The following is a 26,876-nucleotide window of genomic DNA, read 5'->3' on the forward strand; positions in this document are numbered from 1 at the left end:
CCTTGCCATTAGTGAGAGTTCTTCAGCAGAGAAATTGGCGGAGGTGTATGTGAGAGAAATAGTATCTCGACATGGGGTGCCGATCTCGATTGTTTCAGATCGTGATGTGCGTTTCACTTCCAGGTTCTGGAAGAAATTTCATGAGGAGTTGGGTACTAGATTGCATTTTAGTACCGCATATCATCCCCAGACAGACGGTCAGAGTGAGCGGACGATTCAGACGCTCGAGGACATGCTTCGGGCGTGTGTGTTGGATTTTGGGGGTAGCTGGGATGCGTATTTGCCCTTGGCAGAGTTTTCCTACAACAACAGCCATCATTCGAGCATCGGTATGCCGCCCTTTGAGCTGTTGTATGGTAGGAGATGTCGGACCCCCATTTGTTGGGGAGAGGTGGGACAGAGAGTGATGGGCAGTACAGAGATCGTGCTTCAGACAACAGAGCAGATTCAGCAGGTTAGACAGAGGTTATTGACCGCCCAGAGCCAACAGAAAAGTTATGCAGATAGACGCCGGTCCGAGCTTGAGTTTCAGGTCGGCGACTTCGTACTCCTGAAGGTCTCTCCTTGGAAAGGAGTGATTCGATTCAGGAAGAGGGGCAAGTTGGGGCCCCGGTATATTGGGCCTTTTCGTGTGATTGCGAGGGTAGGCCGGGTGGCCTACCGTTTGGAGTTGCCAACGGAATTGAGACAGATCCACGACACTTTTCATGTGTCGCAATTGAGAAAGTGTATAGCCGATGAGTCGGCAGTGGTTCCATTAGAGGACATTCAGGTGGATGCGAGCCTGAATTATGCCGAGAGACCAGTGGCCATCAGAGATCGGAAGATCAAGGTTCTGAGGAATAAGGAGATACCTCTGGTGTTAGTTCAGTGGCAGCACCGGAAAGGATCGGAAATGACCTGGGAGCCGGAGCGTGAGATGCGGGAGCAGCATCCGAAGCTATTTTCAGAGTGAGACTTCGAGGGCGAAGTCTAGTCCTAGTAGGGGAGAGTTGTAACAGCCCGGAATTCCAGGTATTATTATATTTATGATTTTTGGGTGTTTTAAGAGGGGACTCGGCGAGTTGGAGCTCAGACTCGCTGAGTAGGATCGCGGATCTGGTCGCGGGTTCGCGACTGGACTCGGCGAGTCCGCGCTGTTTAGCGAAACCCTAACTTCCCAGGTTTGGGACATATATAAGGGGCCTTATGGCCGTCATTGTTCACCCTAGTCCTTTGAGTGAAACCCTAATTCGATTGTGAGCATCTGGAGCAAGGTAGAAGACCATTATTGATCTTGGAAGTGTTATTTTGCAAGGAGGAGGAGGCTTGGTTAAGGGAACAACAGGAGAAGCCATATTCTGAGGGTTGGGGACACAGAGCAACGTTATTCAGGTAATATTTTCGAGTTGTTCCCTTCCATGTTGATGTGTATATGGATTTAGGGTTTATTGAACCCTTTTGTGGCTAGATTGAGTGTTTCCTTAGGCCCCCAAGCGATTGGAACCCTATATTGGGACCCTTGGAAGTCCAGAGTGTCCCATGCCTGAGCTTTTCGGGAATCAATGGAGGTTTTGGATTGGAATCCTTATGCCTTAGGTCAAAACGTCAATTACGAGTCATGGGGTGTATTATGAGCACCGAAATAAGGACTTTACGTGATGAACCAGTCTAGGAAGGCCAAACCTATGAATCGCCGAAGCAGATCTGACCTTAGAAAGCAATTTGAGCGGTTGCATGGCATGGACTCGCCGAGTCCGATGAATAGACTCGGCGAGTAGCTTGAAGATTGCCTTAGAATAGTCCTGTCCGGGTTATGGGTTGGACCGGTGAGTCAGGGCGAGTTAGAGAGGGTTAACAGGTGATCTGAGTCGAACTGGGACTCGCCGAGTTGTTCTTCAGACTCGGCGAGTTGAGTCGGGGTGGCCCCGCGATTCTTCCAGGAGGAACTCGTCGAGTCAGTGGGGATACTCGACGTGCAGAAAGGGAATCTTAGAGAATTGGTGAGGACGTCTAGATTCGCCGAGTCGCCCTAGCGCTCGCCGAGTCCGGTCAAAGTTGACCGTTGACCGTTGACCAGAGTGGACCTGTGTTGACTTCTTAGGGATAGTCAACATTTGAGATATAAAGTGTTAACTAGGGACATATGATGTTATAGGAGGATTAGAGCTCGGAGAATCAGGCACGAGGGATTCCCAGGGTTGTGAGATATCGAGACACGCGAGGTGAGTCTTCTCACTATACTTTACCTTGAGTAGGTAACTAGAGCTATGTGATAGAGTATTTGCATGCTATGTATGTTATGTGTCGCACTGCATTCTTCTATGTGATTTATGCTATGCTTGTTTACAGAGTTAGAACCCGAGGGTTCACAGAGTATGGGTGCACGGACCCACAGAGTTATAGCCTCGAGTGGCTAATATGTTCTATATGGTATTTTGGGGAACTCACTAAGCTTTATGCTTACATTGTTGGTGTTATTTGTTTCAGGTACTAGTGAGGATCGCGGGAAGCCGCCGGCCTGATCAGTGCACACACGCGGGATTTTTATATTATGTGATCTTGGGGTTTTTATATGTTATGAAATGAATTACAAACAATGATGTTTTTATGAATATTAAATGAATTTTGCCTTTATAAAATGCGAAAAATTGTTTTTAAATTCTTGGTGTTACAACTATAAAAAATTTTATATTTCAAAAACAAATATATATAAATTTTCAACTTCTACGAGAAATATATATATACAAATAACTATTGTACACATACTGTAATTTAACCATTTTCAATTTATAAAAACAATTACTCGAGAAGAATATACAATTTTTCAAGTTATACAACAACTATACAAACGACAAATAACATATTATAACCATACTATATCAATTTATCAACTTAAACCACTAACCAAAACATATTGTAAACATTATTCTAACAATTTATTTAACTAATAACTTTAAAAAATGAGCGTATTCTAACCATTTTACTAGATGTACAACCACCCGATGCATACTCTACGCAGTCTCTACTTGTACATTCATACAACGACTAACAAAATAACATTTAAACTTCAAGTTTACTAATAACAAATATTAAAACTATCAAATACAACAAAATTACCCTATCACAAACAATATAATTTCATTGTTTTACACTAACTAATACAATAAATAATAAAATAATAAACACATATACTAAATAAATGTTAATTAAAACATTAAAATAGTTAAAATCTAACCATATTTGCGGGATTGTTGAAATAATCCTCCATTTTTCTTCAAAAAATCGTCCAAAGGAATACCCGAGAGAGAGTTTTTGTATATTGAAGAGTGAAAAATAAAGAAAAAAAAACCTTTTATAGAAATTTCTGCGGAAAATCGCAGATGAATAGTGAAAATCGTAGATGGACTTTTCCATCTGCGAATGTACAAGTGCCTAAAACACAACTGTGTTTTAGGCACTTGTACATTAGCAGATGGAAAGCCCAAATCGCAGATGGGACTATTCCATCTGAGAAATAAGTGGCTAATTTTGCAATTTCGATTTTTTTGGGCTAAATTTGTAAGGTCATTAGTAAATTAGGCTAAATTTGTCAATTTCTCTTTATTAAATTGAAAGTATCTTATTTCTTTTAGAATTACGATGCTTTATTTAGTTATTTTATTTAGTTCATTTCGATTCTCCTTGAATTCAACATCTTTACTTACTTCAACTAATAATATTTATGATGAGGTATAGTGCATGGTACTATTAGTGAGTTCATTTTGTTAGGATTTATAAAGTTAAACTAAATCTATAGTTTAAATCAAGTTTTTTATAAGACTATTTGAAGCACATTAGCCAATAACCTGTGTGTTCCATAACTCATGATTTATGATATCTACACAAATGGACATTTTGTGGAAATTGTTTATCGCTAAAAGCTAATGGGTGTTTTTTATGGAAATTTTTTTTATATATGTTTAGGACACGGATATGTTGTTCGACACTTAACGAAGAACAATGAAGTAACTGTTGTTTATATGTGAATCTATATGGTCATACCGTAAAGAACATGGAAAGAAATACAAATAATAATATTTACACGTCATAAATTTATTATTTACCAACTTTAAGTAATAAAATAATATTTTTTTTGGATAAAAGCAAACTTGAATTTGGTAGTTTTTTTGGAACCGGATCTTGGATCATGCAACTTTCTCAAATTTTTAGAACGATTAACTATCCAGCGTCGGTCCAAACGTATATGGAGCCCGAGACAAAAATAATAAAAAATCCCTTAAAATAAAAAATAATAAAGATTAAAAAAAATCATTTATTTTTCACTGTAATGTAATTGCGTTCAATTAACAATAACACGCAAACCAAATTGTTTATCTTTTGAGCTAGTTTGAGTTTGAACCAACTTTAAGCCCTAAAAATCACTTACGTAATATATATATATATATATATATATATATATATATATATATATATACACGCTACATAACCCAGAAATTTTGGGCCCTGGGCGGTCGTCTGGGTTGCCCACCATCTGGATTGGCCTTGTTACTATCGGATACCCGTTGCAATTTGTCCAATGTTATATTAAATATTAAATATAATTATATTACTGATAACCGAAAGTTTGCATAAAGAAAAGGGATAAATGACACAAATGCCCTACGAATTTTCTAGGGTTTGCTCGTTGAGTCCTTAAAGTTTTTGTCGGACTTTATGGGTCTCTAAACTAGGATATGACATGCTTTTTTAGTCTATGTCAAGTTGTAGTAACCGGTTGACCTTTTAGACAAAAAAAAAACCCTCATATTGTGCCCTATAAAGTCAAAAAAATAAGTTTAGGGATCAATTCGTACAAAAAAAAACCCGCATTTTCTTCTAAAGCCGATTTACACTCAATTCGTATTGATCCCCAAACTTATTTTTTTGGCTTTATAAGGGCATAATGTGAGTTTTTTTTTTGGTTTAAAAGGTCATTGAACCGGCTATTACAGGTTGACATGGACTAAAAGAGTAGGTCATATCCTAGTTTAAGGACCCATAAAGCCCCACAAAAACTTTAGAGATTCAAATGGTAAACCCTAGAAAGTTTGTAAGGTATTTGTATCATTTTCCCTAAAAAAATGTTGTTATATAATTATAATTTAAAAGAACTAACAACATACGATTCTTACAGGTGTAATGTTGCTTTAGTCGGGGGTTAATATGGTAACATTAAATAACAATGTTTGTTTATTATTAAATTTAGAAGGCAACAATCCATTATCTTATTTTTATTATCTTTCTATTCTAATAAAAAAAATAAGTTTATTATCCTTTTGTCATGTGTTATCCTATTAGATCCCTAATTAATGTCATGTCACTTGTAAATTTATTGTTTCCTCATTTTAAATTTCAAAACTCAAAATTTTATTCTAATTACATTAAATTAATAATATTAAAATAACATTAATACAAACTATAAGGTCACATATTTATTTAAATCAACAATTATAATTTTATATAATTAAAAAAATATCTTTTAATTAACAATTTAATTAAAATACTTGATTAATAATTTCGATTTTTTTACTACGAAACTTTTAATTAATTTTAAAACCGTAGTTCTTACGGACTATAAACTAGTATTATTATAAATCATACGATATTAAGCCATTTTTCATAAGCAATGATCGTTTGTTTAAAGGATATAATTACCCCATTAAAATCAATAGACTTATTTTATATTTAGTAATTGTTAATTGTCATAGTTTACAGCTTATTTGTTTTATTTTAGGGCAAAATACACAAAATCACAACCATTTATCTATTGTCATTCACGAAAATCTTTATATTTTGTTTATATACAAAAAAAACTATATATTTTTAGTCACTTTTCACATTATCCAAAATATTAGATTTTTTTAAGAAATTCTTGGTTGTTTGTGACGTTACTTTTGTCTTTTTCGTTTTTAGGTTAACATGAAAACAAAAATATGTGATACTGTGCCTTTTCTAAAGTAAAACATGAGAAATACACAATTAATCAACAACCATTTATTTAAGCAAAAATAAAGGATGTTGTTTATTTTTTTTTTTCTATATCAACTTAAAAACAAACAAGATAAATATCATGACACAAGATAACTGATAACTTCTTAAAAAATGAATAGTTGGGTAAATTTGAAAGGTAAATGAAAACATAAAGGTTTTTCTGTATATAAAAAAAAATATAAGGATTTTTCTATATATAAACAAAATATAAGAGTTTTTTTTTTTTTTTTTTTTCTGAATGATAATAGATAAATGATTGAGTTTTTATGCATTTTGTCCTTTATTTTATTGTTTGCAACTCACAATTTATTTTTTCACGACTAAAATTTCAAAAATTAGAAAATCAGGATCCAGAATTTGAACCGGCTCCGGAGGTTTCCAGACCATTTCCAAAGCATTAAGAACAGATGTAACAAGTTTTGGTTCCGTTTTTAAAAAATCACATTTCAGAAAGCGTTACCGGTTCAGTTTCTAAAGAAGTTTACAATTAGACTGTTAGGTGGGGGCAACACCCATAGAGGAGTTTTTGAGCGTTATGACGGCACAAACACCGTCCACTTTCATCGTTTTTACGGGTTCTAGGCCTGCCCGTTGTTTCCTGTTACTACCACGACCTTTATTTAACGCCGTTTACTTCTTTTTCTGTAAAAGGCCGAAATGGACATTGCTCGCACCTACCAGCCTTAGCTTTTACTTGCACTTATCTTTATTAGCATAGCAGTTACCATGTGCTGCCCCTTTTTCCAAGGAAGCTCCTTTGCAGCCGCTTTTCAGCCTTCTAACACCCTTTTCAATCTATAAATTAGCCAGAGCAATCCTCTTGTTTCTTTTGTCTGACCAGCTTGCATGATTAAGGATGAGGTGTATTTGTACTTGAACTTTATGCAAACTTTTATTTTTATTTTTATTTATTTTTATTTTTAAGTTCCCATCAATGGGGTGATCTTTCAATTTTTCTGCAAAAGAATGTTGAAATAATAAATCATACTTTACTGTAAAATATTATTATAGTGTCTACGATTTATAAGTATGCAATACAACTTGTACTTTTCTTCCGAAGAGGATTGGAGTGTTAAAGTATGTGTCAGAACTTACTTTTGGAAAGAGGCTTAGACAAAAAACGTTGCTAGAGATGGCTTTGGTCATCTGATAGATAAACCATCGACATGCATATGCTCGAAGAGGAGACACATGTTCGGGTGGTCATTGAGGTGGATGCCGCGAAGAGATTACGGAATGTAGCCTGCAATTAACAGCATTTGACATGTTTATAAATCACAGTAAAAATTTCACTGCAGACATAATATTCAATAAATTGATGCTCTTTACATATGAATTTTGAAATTATAGATGTAATATAATTTGGGCTTCTGACTCGAGTGCTCGATTTCGCTAGGCTAGTCCTCACATATCCTAAAATTGCCTTTGAGGCTTTACGGTATGGGCCCGACATGACTTGAGGTGGCTCCGCAAACACCAACCCCTCCGCTTGGCATGCCGAGATCGATGGCTATACTCGGTAGAAAATTGACTTTATTATTATTTTCTTTTACCATTTTTCATAAAAAAAATATTTTATATTACAAAATATAAGGATTTTATTTTTATTTTTATTTTTATTTTTATTTTCAAATTTTAAACCTCTTTCCAAATAAACTAAATTCCAGTAACCTTTTTTATTTTCAATCCCTTACATACCTTCTTCATTCATCTTTTTCAAACATTCAACACTAATTAATCTTTCTCAAAATTCATCTGTCAAAATTCATCTGTCAAAAGTCAAATGCCTCATCACTAGACCATGATTGAAGAGGTGGTTTTGCCTCGATCTAAATGAGGATCCAACTAAAAACTACTATGCAACTCAATCTTATTTTTGGAACAAAATAACGTAACGATTCAACAACGAAATATAATAGGTCATGGTCGCCACCAATGTAAAGATAAACTCTTCACCAAATAGAAAATCACAAATAAAGTGGTACTACAATTTTAACGGTGAGAGACGTACTTCAACAAATGGTGAAAATGAATGAATAGTTTTAACTAATGTTCTTCAAATTTTCCGTGGAAAAAATAACAACCTTTCTTGTATATAGAGTTTTGGGGAAAATCATTAGGTGCAAAAAGAAAATGTCGAATGAATTTATATTATTTTCATGTTTTCATGTTTCCTATATTTTAATTTCATTTGTATTGTGTTTTATTTAATTTCATTTTAGTTTGTTGTCTTTTATTTAATTTCAAATGTACTTGTCTTTTTAATTTTAATGAAAATTTTAGTTTTATATAAATTGTTCTCTTAGATTAATAATCAAAACGAAAAAACAAATGTATCATGACAAACCACCCCCTTAAACGACAAGATGTTGAAGAGTGTTAGGGTATGACGTTTTATCCAACTTGAAGCACTTGGGAATGGAATGTAGCAACTTGATACATATAGTTGCACCATATGGATAAACTTGGAGCACTAGGGAGTGAAATGGAGAAACATGTATGCCATTGACATACATGTTGTACCACTCATGATACATGTTGTGCCATTCATGGAAGATGTTGTGCCAAAGTGATAGATGTCGTGCCAAGTGGAAAATGTTGCGCCAAAGTGGATGATGTTGCGCCAAAGTAGAATCTTGCGTCGTGCTTGAAGGATGTTGCACCATCATTACACAAGATAGGCCATCATCATATAAGATGAACCATCTTGGCGTAAGGTGCGCCATTTTGGTAACGTAATGATGTATGTATGCTATGTAGTCCTCTAGGATGCTCAAGATTGTTCATGGTTGATCGGAAGTTGGTGATGCTCAAAGAATTCATCATGTTGTGCCATCATGATGGATGTTGGGCCATTAGTGATCATGATGCTCCACTATGGCTCATGGTGTCCCATCATCTGTTTAGTTGATGCTCGTGAGGTTGAAGGTTCTAGAAGAGTTTGCATGACACTCTGTGATTGGTTTGAAATTAGGGCATCCCCTTAAATGGGTTGATTATGGATGGGCCTGACCCATTAGAATTAAAATTTTCCATGTTTGCCTACAAATAAGCTCATACCCCATCAATGTAAATTGCTAGATTTCTGTGAGAACTCAAAGTGATATACAAATTTGAGTGCTTTTAATAGTTTCAGAAAGTAAATAAAATCATCTCTCTCTCTCTCTCTCTCTCTCTCGTTCGCCCACGGATGTAGGTCACATTGATGCAACCACGTTAAATATTGTGTTCCATTTGATTTACATTTTTTCAGAAGTTTTATTTCTGTAAGTTTCACCGAAGCTTGTTTGATATTTGTGTAACATCCAAATCCCGAGGTAATCCATTTTCTAATACTTTTTAAAAATTTTAAGGTTGCCATGGCATGGAAACGGCGCCACGACGTGATGCTTCAAGAAAAATCGCAAGTTCATTTAAGTCTGCCACGACGTGGCAGTATGTTGCCACAACGTGGCAGCTAGCAAATGATAAAACACTATTTTTGGGTTTTGCTCCCTATTTAATGGAATAAGGAGGATAGGGTTCGCTCACCCTCAACCTCCATCACCCTCTTTTGAGATTTTGAAAACCATAATCCCCTCCTGCTTTGTTTAAACCTTGTTTTGGTGCTCTTTGAAACCATTGAAGGAAGAAAGAAGGAGTGAGCTTAGAATCTACGAGCAAACCATTATCCTTTGTTTTACCAATCTTCTGGACCCTTGTAAGTGTCCAAGATTTGATTTTTATCATGATGGGTGGTTAGATCTTGAATTGTTTTTTACTAAATCTTCATGTCCTTGATTATTAAGTAGCGAGATCTTATAAAGTTTGTAAATTTATGAATCTCCAAGCCATTTAGGTCCTTTGATGCTTTGGATCTAGAGTAATATTGAGTTTTAGTATCATGCATGGGAGTTTTGGCTAAAAAAACCTCATTTTAACCTAATTAAGTCCATGAAATGCATTTGACATGCATATCTGGAAAGTAAGGGTTTTTATGTTGTTATGTAATGTTAGAAATGTTTATGAAAGTGTGGAACTAGAATCCTTCATGATTTAGTGCTTAAATAGTGAAGTCAAATGATGTTTTCCCCTTTTTAGAACTAGGAAATGAGATCTCTATCTCTTAGAGGGTCTAAAGGGATAAAGTTGGAAACTTTATCCACTTGGACCTTAGAATGGATCAGATCTGGGCATTGGATCCCTTAGGCTCAAAGAAATCGACTTGAACCATTAGGTTGTTAGGAGTCGAATACCCACAACATGGCCTAGGCTGCCATCACGTGGCGACCGGGCTAAGGCCGTCCGTTTTGGCAAACTGTTACCACGACGTGGCCCAGGAAGGCCATGATGTAGCGACCAACTGAAGTTGACTTTGACTTTGACCAAGTTTGACTATAGGCTATTTGGGGTATTTTAAGTAGTAGATTAAAGCTTGAGTCCTTGTTATATGAAGAGGTGATCAGTAGAGGCAGTATTCAGAGCAGTGATTCATTCAGCTATCTTTTCAGAACCTGAGGTGAGTTTTTCCTCATTGTACTTGTGGGCCGAAGGCACCAATGCCGACCCAATAGTTTATGTATCCTAGCATAGGATGTTGTTATGATGTAGTGATATGTTAGATCTGCATGATTATTTGTTTACGATAATGTGGTCTTATCTATTGCATATGTCGACATAGTGCGGTTGGGCTGAGGCATTATTGCTTTGTGCGGAAGCCAACAAACCAGAGAGCAAGCCAAATATAAGTTGTATGACAAGAAGGAAAGACAGACTTATCCTGTGGGCTCGGGATCAATCAAGACATGAGCGGTGGGCCTGAAAGGCAAGCCCGACTCATGTTGTAGGCTCATGGGTAATCCAGTCTGTAACGACCGAAAAATACAACAAATTTTAAATTTTTCAAAAACAACTTGATTCCATTAAATCTTTACAAAAAGGTTTTCAATACAAAACATTTAAGTATTCCCAGAATCACATTACTACAAAATCATGAGGAGCGGTACGATCACGCCTTCTCCTTGCCACGGTCTCCTGAAGAACCTGAAAAACATAAAACCACAACTGTAAGCCCGAAAGCTTAGTGAGATATCCCTAAAATACCAACCACTTATACCATACACGCATAACATGCCACAACATATCTGATCACAGGACAGCCATGCACTTCGGGTCTACTGTGTGACTGGTCTGTCACACCGGCCTACAGTCCACCTGGTCCACCCTATGAGTCTAGCCATAAACCTCGAGTCTACAGTGTGATTGGTCCGCCCGCACTGGGCCTTCAATCCACCTGGTCCACTCTCTGAGTCTACAGTATGACTGGTCCGCCCGCACCGGGCCTTCAGTCGGCCTGGTCCACTCTTCGAGCCTCGGCACGTCTAGTCCGCCCTCTTGGGGCCTACAGCCTATCCGGACCGCTCGCTGGGCCTTCGGAACAACCGGTCCGCCTTGGGTATCTTGGCCTATAGCACAAAGCAGGACCCGCCTCAACCCAACTCCAGTCCAAACAACCATGTGCACATATACATACAATCATATAGCAATTCACAGTCAACAAGCAGATCAAACAGATCACATAACATATCGTCATCCTAACCAGGATACCGACCTAACAGGTCACTAGCATAGCATCTCCCTATCTCTCAAGATACCGATCTCAATCAGGTCTCTAACATATACCATCCTAGCTCTCAGGATGCAAACATATCAAAGCAGAAACATAACAACAACTACCCGGATCTCAATCCGATAAGGGCCGACCTTGGTGCCTTAGACCCTGTTTATATAGTGAGGATAACTCACCTCGCGAATGCTGATACTCTGAACTGAAGAAGCAGACTCTCGAATCACCAACTCACCGCAAATCCCGAACTAACCATCATAACAAAATAAACATTAGGCCAAGCATACATCCACTTATCGGGCCAAGGCCCAAGTCCAAATCTTATACAAAGTCCAATATTGGCCCAATTTACCAAATTGGGCCCACCTCACCAAATGGGCCTAGATCCAATGACCATAACAATAATTTGGCCCAAGATACTCTATCCATAAATTCCCAGACTTGGCCTAATAACCAACTGTCCACCAACAGCCCAAACTCGAAACCCAAAAATGAAAGTCCAACAGGAGGAGTACGCTGGGCGTACCCTCCTTGGTACGCTGGGCGTACAGCAATGAATACGCGAATGAGGATCGGGGCCTTGGCCCGCTACGCGGGGCGTACTCTAAGGCTATGCGGGGCGTAACCCTGATGCTCAACAAATCCACATAATGACTTAATGGTTTAAGCTCTCAAGCCCAAACTCAAGATCCTTAAGCCAAAAATGATTAGAACTCATAAAGTCTCAGACTTTACCACTTGGGACGTCCTTAAGCTCTTAATCCAAGGTCTTAATCCATTAAGACCTATATATCTCACACATGGAACAACTACAGCCCTTGGGACCTTATTTTTCTCACTCAAGACCTCCCCAAAGGTCTGAAAGGACAGATAATCTTGACCAAATCGAAATATGCAACAAGGTGAGGACTTTTGGGACAAGAATGGGGACAAAGCTTCAAAATACATAGATCTATACAATATGAAGGTCAAGCAAGAAGCTTTATACCTCAAACAAGCTCCAGAGGATGGTATCTCTTCAGATCTACAAGCTCCAATCGTTCCTCTTCTTCCTTGACAACTTCTCTTTTCTCTTTCAAGCCTTTCTTTTGCCAAAATAAGCTTCCCAAGGTCAAACACACCCAAATAATGGAGGAAATATGAGATTTAGGGTTTTCTGAGGTTAAGGATGAGCATAAGGAGGCTAAGGGGTGAACCAACATGTTCCTTATATAGTGGCTGACCCTAAATTAGGGTTTGGAGTTTCTGAGAGTACGCTGGGCGTACCTCCCTGGTACGCTGGGCGTACTCACCCGGCCACCCGCAACTTATCGCTCCCTTACGCTGGGCGTACGTCCAGCTTACGCTGGGTGTACCCAGCCACACTTCACCAATAAATGCATGCATGCCATGCATGCATGGGACTCTTTTCCACTTATACCACCACGAGCTATAAACAATGATCAACTTCAAAGCACCGCCACTCCTCTAATCTAAACCCGCTCCCAAATAACTTTACATTCATACGGGTGACGAGAAGCCCAATGCTTCTAACACATACGCCAGCCGGAAACCTTCTCGGATGAAACTCATTTCTCGCAAAAGGACCAGAATTAACCTTCCTCTTAAATCTCAGGGACTCATACTTAAACACTTAAAGAACGGGGTGTTACAAGTCCGATGACTGTTGACCTAGCTTGCATACAGTGCTTTGTTGTTGTTGTTGTGTGTGGTATTTTGGGGGAAATCACTAAGCTTGGGCTTACAGTCTAAGTATCATGTTTCAGGCACTTCTGATGATTGGGACCACGCTAAGGCATGATCGTACACATTCTTCGGATATATGTTTTGGAGATTTTATGATACATTGATTTTGGATATTTGTATTTGATACTTGCTTAATGACTTGAGTTTTGATTGAAAATAATTATTTTACTTAATTGAAAAATAAAAAAATTTATCATGATTTTTTAGATGTTACAAGTTGGTATGCCCTCGGATACTGTCACACCCCGAAACCTATGGCAGAAACGTTCCGGAGCAGAGGACGTCATGTAAAGTATCACAACCACTGTACATAGTAAGCAGAGTAAAAACAAAACATTACATTACATAGAATCATTACATAATAAATGTTTTATAGATACATTAGTTTAAATCAAAAGTAAAGACGTGACTTCCATATGCTCCGTCTTCTGCAAAAGGACGTGGGATACCTGACTAATGTTGACCTGAGAATACAAGCAGTTTTGAAAATATTAGCATAAAGCTAGTGAGTTCATAAGCGGTTTGTTTTCTGAAAATGAACAAGTTTCCTTTTGCTTTCTGAAATAGTTGTTATTCCAAGAAAATCCCATATTTTCTTATAAGTAAGGTTTGGTTATCCGTTTGTTACACAATCTGGTTAAGAATAGTTTGTTATCCTAGGAAAAACCCTTATTTTCCTTAAAAGTTTGTGGTTGATTATCGAATCTGAATGAAGTGTACATGAATCTACCATACTTGTAGTGTTTGTGTGAAGTTTCCTGAAAGTCTGATTATCCTTGAAAAGTGTGCTATTTTTAACACGTATATAAAACTATCAATTAAATAGTAAACTAATTTCTAAAGTTATTAATTTACTAAGTTCTTTATTACTTCAAGTAAATCTCTGTTATCTAAGTTTGAGAGTTCTATAACCATATGATAAACTAGATATGGCAACAGAAGGCCAGTATCATTTCTGACTTTTGTCAACCGTAGACCTGCCGGTCCCACTGTAGCTAGCAGCAAGGTGCGGAGTAGTCAGCCTCGTATAGATCTATACACTCAGGTCACGCTCTCCTATTACGAGATTCTGGTTACAGGGGCGGTCCTCCACTCGCGTATCTCTGTGGAGTGTAACAGAGGACGTGTCTCCAACCCTAAGAATAACGAATTTACAAGTAATAATGCGGAAAATCCTGTTTTAAGTTCTAGTTACAAAGGTGGTCCTCCACTCGCGTATCTCTGTGGAGTGTTACAAAGGACGTCTACAGTTCTAAGATTTATGATTTTTAGCAATAATGAATTGGAAAATCATTTGTGAAATGTACAATATAACACTATATAATAAGATTTATAATTGGTTTGAAAATTAACTCTGCAAGTCAAACGGTTGGTTAATATAGTTTCGATTGTTAAAAGTATACGGGATATGAAACATTTCAAATGAAATAATAAGTTTGAGTACAAGATATTCTTGTACTTTTGCTTGTATTCCCTCCCCCCCTCCCTGAAAACATTGAAAAATAGTGAAATAGTTGTAGGGGTATGAACTCACCAGACGATAAATGTATCGGGTAGGATGCTAAGTGTCAGTTCGGGGCTTGAATACACGTGAGGTTCCTATGTAATATGAAGAGATACATAATCGTATCTAATTAGACTTTGAACTACTAATTAAATAAGAATATACAATCCGAGGCGCGAAAACACTTCATTTCAAGTGTTAGAAGTGATCCGAGTTGCATCTAAGGGGGTTTAAGGTCTAGATATGGAGTTTGCTCTTCAAGAGTAAACTCCTAATGGAGATTACGGCCCTATGACCATATACCCATGAGTTTTTGGCCGTAAACTCATGGGTGGTGTGTTCTTGGATGCTTAATGGTCTTATAACACTTGTGGGATGATGCTTGGTTTAGTTCTAAGGCAATGGAAATGATTTGATCAACATATGGACCATTTTAAGGAGTTTACGGCTGTAAACTAGGAGTTTACGGCCATAAACTCTCATATACCCTTTCTATTTGTGTTTTGGTGATCTTAGGTAAAGTATAAGTGGTTCTAGTCCAAATTACAAGCCATGGAAGGAAGTTAGGGCACCATTTGACCACTTTATAGGAGTTTACGGCCCACGAACCATTCCTTGGGGGGTTTACGGCCGTAATCTCCTAAGGAGGTGGTTTCTCTATTGTTTAAGGTCCCTAACATAATGGAGGTTGGTTCTAGACATTATTCCAAGGCTTAGGAGGTGTTTAAGGGGCATTTTAACACCTTAAAAGGTGTTTATGGTCCATGAAGGTGGGTTTACGGTCCAAGCATGTTCATGGGCCATAAACTCAATTTTACTCCCTAAATGTTAAGTTTTTGGTGTTCTAAGTCCACTCATGTAAGCCCTAAGTCATTGCTAAGCACTAAAAGTGGTTTGGAAGGGTTTTGGGGCTCCAAAACCCCATTTAAGGGTGTTTACGGTTTGGGATTGTTCTTGGGTCGTAAACACATATCTTTGGTCCTTTTGGATGATTTAAACACGAATTTGAAAGCTAAACATGCTAAACTATGAGCTAGGATGGATTACTTACCAAATTGGAGCTTGAAAGGGTGGTTTTTGGATCAAAGTATGGATTGTAGAGAGAGAGTAGAGAGAGAGAGTGAAAAAGCTTCAAATGAAGTCTACTCACCCTTATATAGGGTTTGAGTTTAAGGCTCGGTGAAAATCTACCCGATACTGACGTTAAACGAGGCTTATGGTCGTACCCGATTAATTGTTGCAACCCGACGTGGTCGAAACTAAAAATTTTCCAAATAAACATTTTGGGGCGTTTTCACATGTTTCTAATGGGTTTGATTACTCACGAGGTCATAATAAAAGTCTTAAATTAAATGACCTAATCCAAAATGTTAACGGAAAAATTGAAAGATAAACGGGTTTTATTGACGGCAACGGGTTACCGTGACGGAAAAAATTTTGGATTGTCGCATTATCCCCCCGTTAGAGGGAATTTCGTCCCGAAATTTAGAATTAAGACACAATCATGGGTTTGGAAAGAGACGTGGATATTTCTGTTTTATCGAGTCTTCGCGCTCCCAAGTGAACTCGGGTCCCCGCTTGGCATTCCGGTGAACCTTCACTATCGGGATAGGGCTTTGTTTAGTACGTTTAATCTCTCGATCCATGATTTCGATTGGTTCTTCAATGAAGTTCAGACTTTCGTTAATCTCGGTCTCATCAAAAGGGATTACTAGGGTTTCATCGGATAGACACTTTTAAGATTATAGACGTGGAAGACATAATGGATGTCGTTAAGTTCTGGAGATAGTCGAAGTTATAGGCTACAGGACCGATCCTAGCGAGGATCTCAAAAAGTCCTATGTACCTCGGGTTAAGTTTTTGATGCTTTCCAAAGCGTATTATGCCCTTTCCAGGGGGAGACCTTCAACAGGATATGATCTCCATCCTGGAATTCTAAGGGCTTTCGTCGTTTATCGGCATAACTCTTCTGTCTGTCTCGTGAAGCTTTCAATTGTTCTCGTATTTTGTGACATCCCGAAATTTCCATTCTGAACAAACCATATCAAGCCAATAGAAGTAGAACAGTTACAGTGAAAATTCAGACTTCGAGTATAAGTTTGGCAGTTTTCAGGATTTACACTTAAGGATATATTAGGAGAGTGGATGCACTAGGGTTTTGTGCAACACTGTTATTCCAATACTCTAGGATATTAGAGTTCATTCCGGGAATAAAAATATTTTCTGCCAAAAATCCCAGGACTATATATAGAAAACCGAACCAAATAGTTCATTAGTTACATTTCCAATTAGAGAAAAGCCAAAATTCTCTCTCACGGATCTTCGGGTTTTTATCCCAAATTGTGAGTACTTCGATCTGGTTATGTTATATAGCTTAGATTGTGTTTAGAAACATCAATTTCATAACAAAACAACTAGATTCGGGAGTTTACCGCCCAAGAACATTCTTGGAGAGTAAACTCCAATATGTGGCTTAAATGCTACCTAGTCCTTTCCTCGTGATTTGTAACTACCTTAGACTTGTATGCTAGTGTGTATAGGACTAGAAAACATCAAAATCGGAACAAGACACCAAGATTTGGAAGTTTACCGCCCAAGAACACTTGGGGAGTAAACTCCATTTTAAGGGCCAAAAGTGTCCCAATGACCCTCAAAACTTTAGAACTCGAACTAGAACCCACCATTGCATGTTTAGGACACCAAAAGCAATTAAAATCAATGATGAAAGTGAGTTCACGGCCAAGGAGGTTCTTGGGCCGTGAACTCCATGTTTAGGTGTCAAAATGCCTTGAAACACTTCCTAAGGCTTAGGCTTGAATTAGGACAAGTACCCTAGTATGTTTGGAGCAAGCAAACACCATTAAAACACCAAGAAAAAGGTGTTCACGGCCCAAGATGTTCCAGGGCCGTGAACTCCATTGAAAGGTGCCAAATGGTGCCATAAATCCCCCTAAAGCCTTGGACAATTGCCTTGATTCATTCCTTGTTAAATTAGAGACTTGAAAACACCATAAACCTTCCCCCAAAGGAGTTTACGACCGTAATCTCCATGGGATATGGTCCCAGGGCCGTAAACCCCTATAAAGGGGGCAAAGGTCACCCAAACACTTGATTTAGCCTTGAAACAATTCAGCAAACTAGTTGTATAAATGATAGGCTTCAATTAGAGACCTTGTTGAGAGTTTACGGCCAGGAGTTTACTCCCCTAGGCCGTAAACTCCAAAGCATATGGTCATTTGACCATAAACTCCCATTAGATGTTTTGCACTCCTTTGTTGCAACCCATTTGCCTCCTAGCACTTGACCAAAAGTGTTTTCCTCGCGTTAAAATGTTTATACATGTATACTTAGTGTTTTAATCACTAATTATTTATATACATATGTCTTCATATGTAATTAGGATCATTGTGTGTGTCTAAAGTCTTCACTTGACACCAAGCACTTGTCCGATCCTTCCTTATGATAACAATCCGTTCAATTCCAGTCACTTGCTGCAGGTGAGTTCATACCCCCTTAATCAATGTTTTAAACTATTTTTAAATGTTTTAATAGGGGGGGGATAAAAGTAGAATTATGCTAATTATTATATCAATCACATGTGATTAATAAGCAGCATTCAAATAATTGGCTACTCATTAGCCGTTTTACCAAACAGTTTCCTTCAAATGTTTTTCATAAACACTTTATGTGTTTAAAAACTCCTTATTACACTGTACATTTTATTCTGTATATTACATTTCAAACTTATTTACAATTGTGTTTCAAACAAATGTTCTTTATACTAAACTGTTTTATCAAACCCATGCCTTCGAAACCATTTTATAGATCGACATCAAGTCGATATTTTCTTAGAAAATATTTATGTTCAAAGGTTTTACAAATCTTATTTTATGCTTTTATATTATAAATTGCATGCCTCTATATGTATAGTTATATAAGAAATGTTTAAAAGACTTAGGAAGGCTATCCACCCTATTTCCTTTTCGCGCTTGAGATGCGGTCTGGTGGATATCGGGTACTCGTCCGAAGGTCATTTAAATATTAGTTATATATCATGTGTACATATATAGTCATAAAAGGTCCTTCCAGTTCATCCCATGCCCTTGGGTAGCAAGGGTATTGTCACACCCCAAAACCACGAACGGCGGAAACGTTCAGGGGTGGAGGACGTCATGTACAGTATCACAACAGTGTAATATAATAAACAAGCAAAAACATCATCCATTGCATTATAAGTAAAGTTTAATACATGTGTGTTCTTTCATTGTAATAAGACACCAAAATATACAATCAAAATAAAAGACGAGTCTTGTCTGCTCCGTCTTCTCAAAACCTGGTCATCGTACCTGTCTACTGTTGACCTGAGAATACAAGTTATTTTGAAAGAGAGTATCAGCTTTTAAAGTTGGTGAATTCATAAGTAATTAAGTGTCGTTGTCTTGCTTACCAAAAGCTGTTTTAAAAGTCATGTAAACCTTTAAATGAAAATGATGATGTAAGTATGAAAAGCCCTAGAAAATCCCTTATTTTCTATCAGTTTGAGATGTAGTCTTCTACCAAGACCCGAATGTTTTGTTATGACAATGTAGTCTTCTACCAAGACCCGAATGTTTTGTAAGTATAATGATAGTTTTCCTTTAATTGTTTAGTACTAAGGTACTTAGTCTAACTCATCATTTATGTGAAAGTATCACAAAATAAAGTAAACAGGAAAATGTACTACTGTAAGTGTTGTCACTGGGTACTAGGACTAACACAACATCGCATTAAGCGAAATATGTAACCTAATGAACACCCAAAGATTGTCCAGAAAAAGTAATAATGTAAGTGTCATCGTTGGGTACTAGGAGTAACACAACATCGCATTAAGCGAAAGGTATAACCTAATGAATAATCGAAGATTGTCCACTTGTCCTCTGTAGCAGCAGCAGGTGGGTGGAGGGGTTAGCCCCGGTTATCGATCTACCTAGTACAAGTAGCAACCTTAGACCTCCGTAGATGGTCATCGACCACTGGTGCTAATCAGTGGGGTTTGGAATGGTGAGTCCCGCCGAGCTATCCCATTGAATCGGGATAGGAAAGATAATTTACACAGTAAGTACTAATAAATCATCCTCGTAGTTCTAAGTACAAGTATCCAGGTAAGTGAGTACAGGATAATTCACCTATGTAAAAGTGTTCCTGTATGGTATTCATGTATGTGTGTCCATGTAACAGGTAAGTATATGTAAACATATTCATGTATCAGGTAAACATCTATATGTACTCATGTATCAGGTAATGTACTAGTATAGACTCATGAATGAACTGACTCTTGTGTGATTCCTTGTAATAGAAGTAATGTTTGATATCTTCAAATTATCCCTATGATAATTTACTGTAATATAACTGGTTGATCATGTAGGTTTATACACTCTTACTACTCAAGGGTGTGGGAAACTGAATGAAAGGTGTAAACTATAACATCGATACATATATAAGAATATAAGTGTATATGCATAGTTTAGTTCAAGAATGTAAAATGATTTTGTAAGACATCTTATTGCTTTTGAACAATAATTAACAATGACTTGATGTCATTTTAATACACATTTCAAAGGTAAAACATTTGATAACAATGTGTTTTTAAGATTTAAAACCATTTCATGCATCACATTTTGTAGCATGTGAAATCTGTTAAATGACAAACACAGTTATAAAATACATATTAATGATTTAATAACATGTTTGTTTCTACTTGTATTCCCCCCCTTTAAAGCATTTAAAATCATTTAAAACATTGATTAGGGGTATGAACTCACCTGTAGTTGGTGATTGGTATGAACTGAACGGTATAGGATTGCTAGGTGTCAAGCGAGGACTTGTACACACACTACGATCCTAATGAACATATAATCACACATTTATGCACTCAATTAGTCTCAAATCACTAATTGATAATGTTTAGGCATCCTAGACATAATAAACACTTTATGTAAGTGTTTTAAGCCCTAAGGATTGCATCTAAGCTATTGTGGGACAAGGTACTTGTGTTTAGGTTTCCAAAGGACCCCATATATGAGTTTAATCCTCATATACTAACACACATGGAGTTTACGGTTGTAAACTCTTGAGTTTACGGCCGTAAACTCCCAACCATGGGTGTTTTGTGTGTTTTGAAGTTCCAAATGATTCCTAGAATTATTCCAACTTGGTAGTTAAATTCTTGGAAGGGTTTAAGGTCTAGAAACACTCCATTTAGGAGTTTACGGCCCCAAGGCCATTTCCTTTGGAGTTTATGGTTGTAAACTCCCTTGGGGTGTTGTTTTTGTTGTTTTCAAGCCTCATGCATAAGTGGGATAATTTCTAGGCATGTGTTTAAAGCTAATGAGGACCCTAGGCACACTTTGGTGCCATTGTTTGGTGTTTACGGCCTAGGAGCATTACCAAGGCCATAAACTCACTTCAAGAGGTGATTTTGATGTGGTTTGTCCTTCAATTAAGTGGGAAACAATTCCATGTAATGGTCTAGGGCTTTAGGTGTCTTAAAAACACCCTTTGGTCCATTTCTATGGAGTTTACGGCCTAAGATACACTTGGGCCGTAAACTCTCATTTGTTTGTGTTCTTTGATTGTTTTCTTGTCCTTAATACACCTACAATTGAGTCTAAGGCAGTAGCATAACACAAGGAACAATCTAGGCTCGGTTTCGGGAGTTTACCGCCCAAGAACACCTTGGGGAGTAAACTCCTAGATCTAGTGATTTAGCCTTCTAAATCATGTTATTAACACATATAAAGCTTTCTAACACTACTAGAAAGAGGTACTCACGATTTGGGATAAAAACCCGAAGATCCGTGAGAGAGAAAATGGCTTTTCTCTTGTTGGAACTGCGAATAATGAATGAATTTGGTTCAGAATTCTATTTATAGTCCTGAGATATTTTTGGCAGAAAATATTTTTATTCTTGTAATGATCTCTAATATAATAGAGTGTTGGAATAACATTGTTGCACAAAACCCTAGTGCACCCACTCTCCTGATATTTCCTGAAGTGTAAACCCTGAATTACTCAAACTTACGCGAAAAAGTCTGAAAATTAACTGTGACTGCTATAACTTCTATTGAAGTGATATAGTTTGTACAGAATGGAAATTTTGGGTTGTCACAGGTATACATCTATGTCCATACGTACCAGTTAGGTTACTAGTAAACTACCATATGGGTAGTTTAGGAAGATACTAGAACTATTACTAGAACACAATATCATACTATGAGTCAGTTCATTCATGAGTAATACTTACTACTATGAGAACATATACAACTATACTAGAGAAGAACATATACAACTATACTAGAGAAGAACATATACAACTATACTAGAGGAAGAACATATACAACTATACTAGAGAAGAACATATACAACTATACTAGAGGAAGAACATATACAACTACACTAGAGAAGAACATATACAACTATACTAGAACGAGTACATTACTATACATGCTAGGTAGAGAGCACGTACATTACACCTAGAACAGTTCATTACATTACATATATATGAATACGTTAATTATTGTGATATGTATCGGAGCATGCCTTAAATGTCATTGCCCGAGTTGTAGCCAGATTCTCTTGAAGGGAGAGCGTGAGTTTGCGTATAGATCTATAATGGATTGACTATCCAACACCTTGCTGCTAGCTACAGCCGGACCTGCAGGTCTGCGGGTGCCAAACGTCATTCCGTTTTACGACCATTCGTATGTCGTTGTTACCAGTCGATAGTATGGTGCAATTAATCACATGATGCCTTAATATAAATCCGGTTTAAGGTAGTTAGTACATCAGTAGTTCCTATAATACAACACTACAGTACTACATTAATTTCCCCTTTTCACATTTTAGTGATCATTTCACTTCAACATTAAATGTAAAAACTATATTTTGTAAATGATAGTTACACTTGGGAAAATTACACACTTTTACAAGAAACGAACATTTAGAACACTTAAGTCTTGGTAGAAGACTACATTGTGACAACCCGAAATTTCCATTTTGTACGAACATTAACTATTCAATAGAAGCTTGTCCAGTTTCAATGAACTTCAAACTTTTCCGAATAAGTTTGTGTACATTAGGGTTTACATTTAAGGAGATATCAGGAGAGTGGATGCTCATGGGTTTGTGAAACTTGAGCATTTCAACACTTCATCATGTTAGAGTCCAATTCCAGAATAAAATATTTTCTGCCAAAATATTTCAGGACTATAAATAGATTTCTGAACTAAATATTTCATTATTCACATTTCCAACTAGAGAAAAGCCAATTTCTCTCTCACGGATCTTCGGGTTTTCATCCCAAGTCGTGAGTCTACTTTCCTAGTTGTGTTTTAATGCTTGTTATATGCTTAATAACATAGTTTACATGTCAAATTTGTAAGATCCGGGAGTTTACCGCCCAAGAACGTTCTTGGGGAGTAAACTCCAAAACGAAGCCTAAAAGCTACCTAGTCCCATTTCCTTGTTAGGTAACTAGTTAAGGACATCATGTATGATCTTTTAAGGCTAGAACACAATCAAGAACACTTAGCTTTTGGAGTTTACGGCCCAAGAGTTTCTTGGACCGTAAACACCATTTTTCAAGGGCTTAAAGTGCCCTAAACACCCCTTAAGGCTTTAGACAATAACCCTCTATTACTTGTAGCTTGAATGGGGAGTAAATCACATCAAAATCATCCCTAAAGGGGAGTTTACGGCCAAGAAATACTCTTGGGCCGTAAACTCCAAGTAAAGGCACCAAAGTGTGCCTAAAGTCCCCTTTAGCCTTAAACAAAAGTCTAGAATATATCCTTTGTGTGCAAGAGGCTTAAAAGAATTAAAACACCCACCCCATAGGAGTTTACGACCGTAAACTCTAGGGGATATGGTCTTTAGGCCGTAAACTCCTCAAAGGAGCATTCTAAGGCCCTAAACTACCTAAAGGATTAAACCACCAATGCTAGGCTTATTCTAGAATTCATTTAACACTTTAAAACACCCAAAACCACCGAGTCAAGAGTTCACGGCCGTAAACTTAAGGGTTTACGACCGTAAACTCCAAAGGTGGGGTTTGTTGGGTGGTAAGCTCATATACAAGGTCATTTGGTACATTAAACCCCTTTAGCCTTGTCCCGTAGCAACTTAGATGCAACCATTAGGACATATAACACTTATACAAAGTGTTTACATGTTCCTAAGTGTCCCAACTTATTTCATTAAGTTATTATTTGGCTAAATAGTTATATATATGCTTATTATATGATAACTAGGCTCGTGCGTGTGAACAAGTCTCCGTTTGCCACCTTGCACGGTATCCGACACTACAATCCAAACCACTCACCACATGTGAGTTCATACCCCTTTAATTAACCTTTAAAATGCTTTTAAATGTTTTAAATACTTTATGGGGGGGGGGGAATACAAGTTCAATGCTTATAGTTATTGAAATCAATCACATGTGATTGCATTAATCACATGTGATTAATAACTAGAAAAACAATGATTTTATCACTGTTCAAACTGTTTATCAAACTGCTTTACTTCGAAATGTTTTACAAACTCTTTTACTTATCAAACACTTTTATTTAAACTTTGTTATACTTCTTATAAATTGCATGCCCATATATGTATAGATATAAAAGCAATGTTTAAAGGGCTTAGGAAGACCATCCACCCTATTTCCTTTTTCTCGATTTGGATGTGGTCTGGTGGGATTTCGGGTGACCATCCGAAGGTCGTTTCAATATTAGTTATATATCAATTATACATATATAGACATAAAAGTACTTCCATATTCATGCGTACTATAAACATTACTAGTAAGTTACCATCGGGGTAACACAGGATCATACTACTACAACTGTTAGATCAATGAGTCAGTTCATTCATGAGTCTATACATTACATTACTATGAGAACATATACAACTATACTAGAAAGAGAACATATACAACTATACTAGGATGAGAACATATACAACTATACTAGAAAGAGAACATATACAACTATACTAGGAGGAGAACATATACAACTATACTAGAACGAGAAACATTACATATACAAGAATACGATAACAATTGTGATCCACTGAATCGGAGCATGCCTTAAATGTCATGGCCCGAGTTGTAGCCAGAATTCTCTTGGAGGGAGAGCGTGAGTTTGCGTATAGATCTATACTAGATTGACTATCCTACACCTTGCTGCTAGCTACAGCCGGACCTGCAGGTCTACGGGTGCCAATCGTCATTCCGTTATTACGACCATTCGTATGTCGTTGTTACCAGTCGATAGTATGGTGCAATTATCACATTATACCTTAATATAAATCCGGTTTAAGGTAGTTAGTACAACAGTAGTTCCTAGAATACAAAACTACAGTACTACAATGATTTACCCATTACATATTTTTAGTGATAACCTCACTTAAACATTAATGTACAAACTATATTTGATAAACGATAGTTACACTTGGGAAATTACACACTTTTACAACAAGCGAGCATACAAAACAGCTAAGCCTTGGTAGAAGGCTACTTTAATAGAAAATATAGGTTTTTCTGAGAGATTCAAACTTTTACAAACACTTACATACATTTTACAAACTTATACTTGAGACACGTTCAAACGTTTTGATAACAAACATTGACACTAAAATACTTATGAACTCCCAGCTTAATGCTGATAAACTCTTTCAAAATAACTTGTATTCTCAGGTCATCAGTAGACAGGTACCGATGCCAGCTTTTGAGAAGATGGAGCGCCTTCAAGACTCATCATATTATTTTGATTTACATTATATTTTTGGTGTCTAAAACTGTACAGAACACGCTTCTATTAAAATTATATATTTAATGCAATGGATGATGTTGTTTGCTTATTTACATTTACTGTGTTGTGATACTGTACATGACGTCCTTCGCCCCAGAACGTTTCCGCCGTTCTTGGTTTTGGGGTGTGACATACATTGAGAACAGTTAGGTCTTGGTAGAAGACACGCTTTATATAATAGTAGGAATCATAGGGATTTCTAGGGTTTTTCAAACGTTTACAGTTGTTTTACAAACATTTTTACATTTACAGTTCATATACATTTTCAATACTTACAATTCATATAAATTTTCCATACTTACCGTTCATAAACTTACAAATTCTTACATACAAATTAAGACACTAAAATACTTATGATCTCACCATCTTCAAAGCTGATACTCGCTTTCAAAATTACTTGTATCCTCAAGTCATCATAGACAGGTACCGATGCAAGGACTAGGGAAGATGGAGCTCGTTGAAGACTCATCTTTCATTTTGATTTATGCTTTAGTGTTTATCAAAATTTGACAGAACACACTTGTATAATAATTCCATTATTAATGTAATGGATGATGTTGTTTCTTGTTTACTACTTTACAATGTTGTGATACTGTACATGACGTCCTCCGCCCCAGAACTTTTCCGGCGTTCTTGGTTTTGGGGTGTGACAGATTGGTATTAGAGCATTGTTTATAGTGAATTAAGTATATCAACCTATAAAAGATATACTAACTATAAATACATAAGGGATTAAAAATACTCTGACCAAGAGTTTATACTTTAAATAATAAAATATTTAATTAAGTATACGTGCTACATTCATACTAAAATCAGTGTCACTAGGACAGTACAAAAGAATTACGATTGTTGGGTAACACAAGTGGGCTTAGAGACATATGGTCAAAACTGGGAAGATATAGCCTGATCACCTATATTATCCGAAGGTTGATTAGCATGTGCCTAAGTTTAATGGTGTGGTTCCAACAATGCTAAAATCTTACCAACCCTACCACAATGAGAACAATAGAACATAACATTAAACTTAAAATACTATAGGAGTATTTGGTGTTACTATAAGTACGTTATACTTGAGAACTAAAACGGGATCTTCATTACTAAGTTGATAGTTGCTAAGTGGATACACTAAGGATATATGTAATTAGGATGTTATAGACTTAGAATC

Source organism: Lactuca serriola, chromosome 6, assembly GCF_051521515.1.
Source record: "Lactuca serriola cultivar US96UC23 chromosome 6, Lser_US96UC23_V15, whole genome shotgun sequence".
In the NCBI taxonomy this organism is placed as follows: Eukaryota; Viridiplantae; Streptophyta; class Magnoliopsida; order Asterales; family Asteraceae; genus Lactuca; species Lactuca serriola.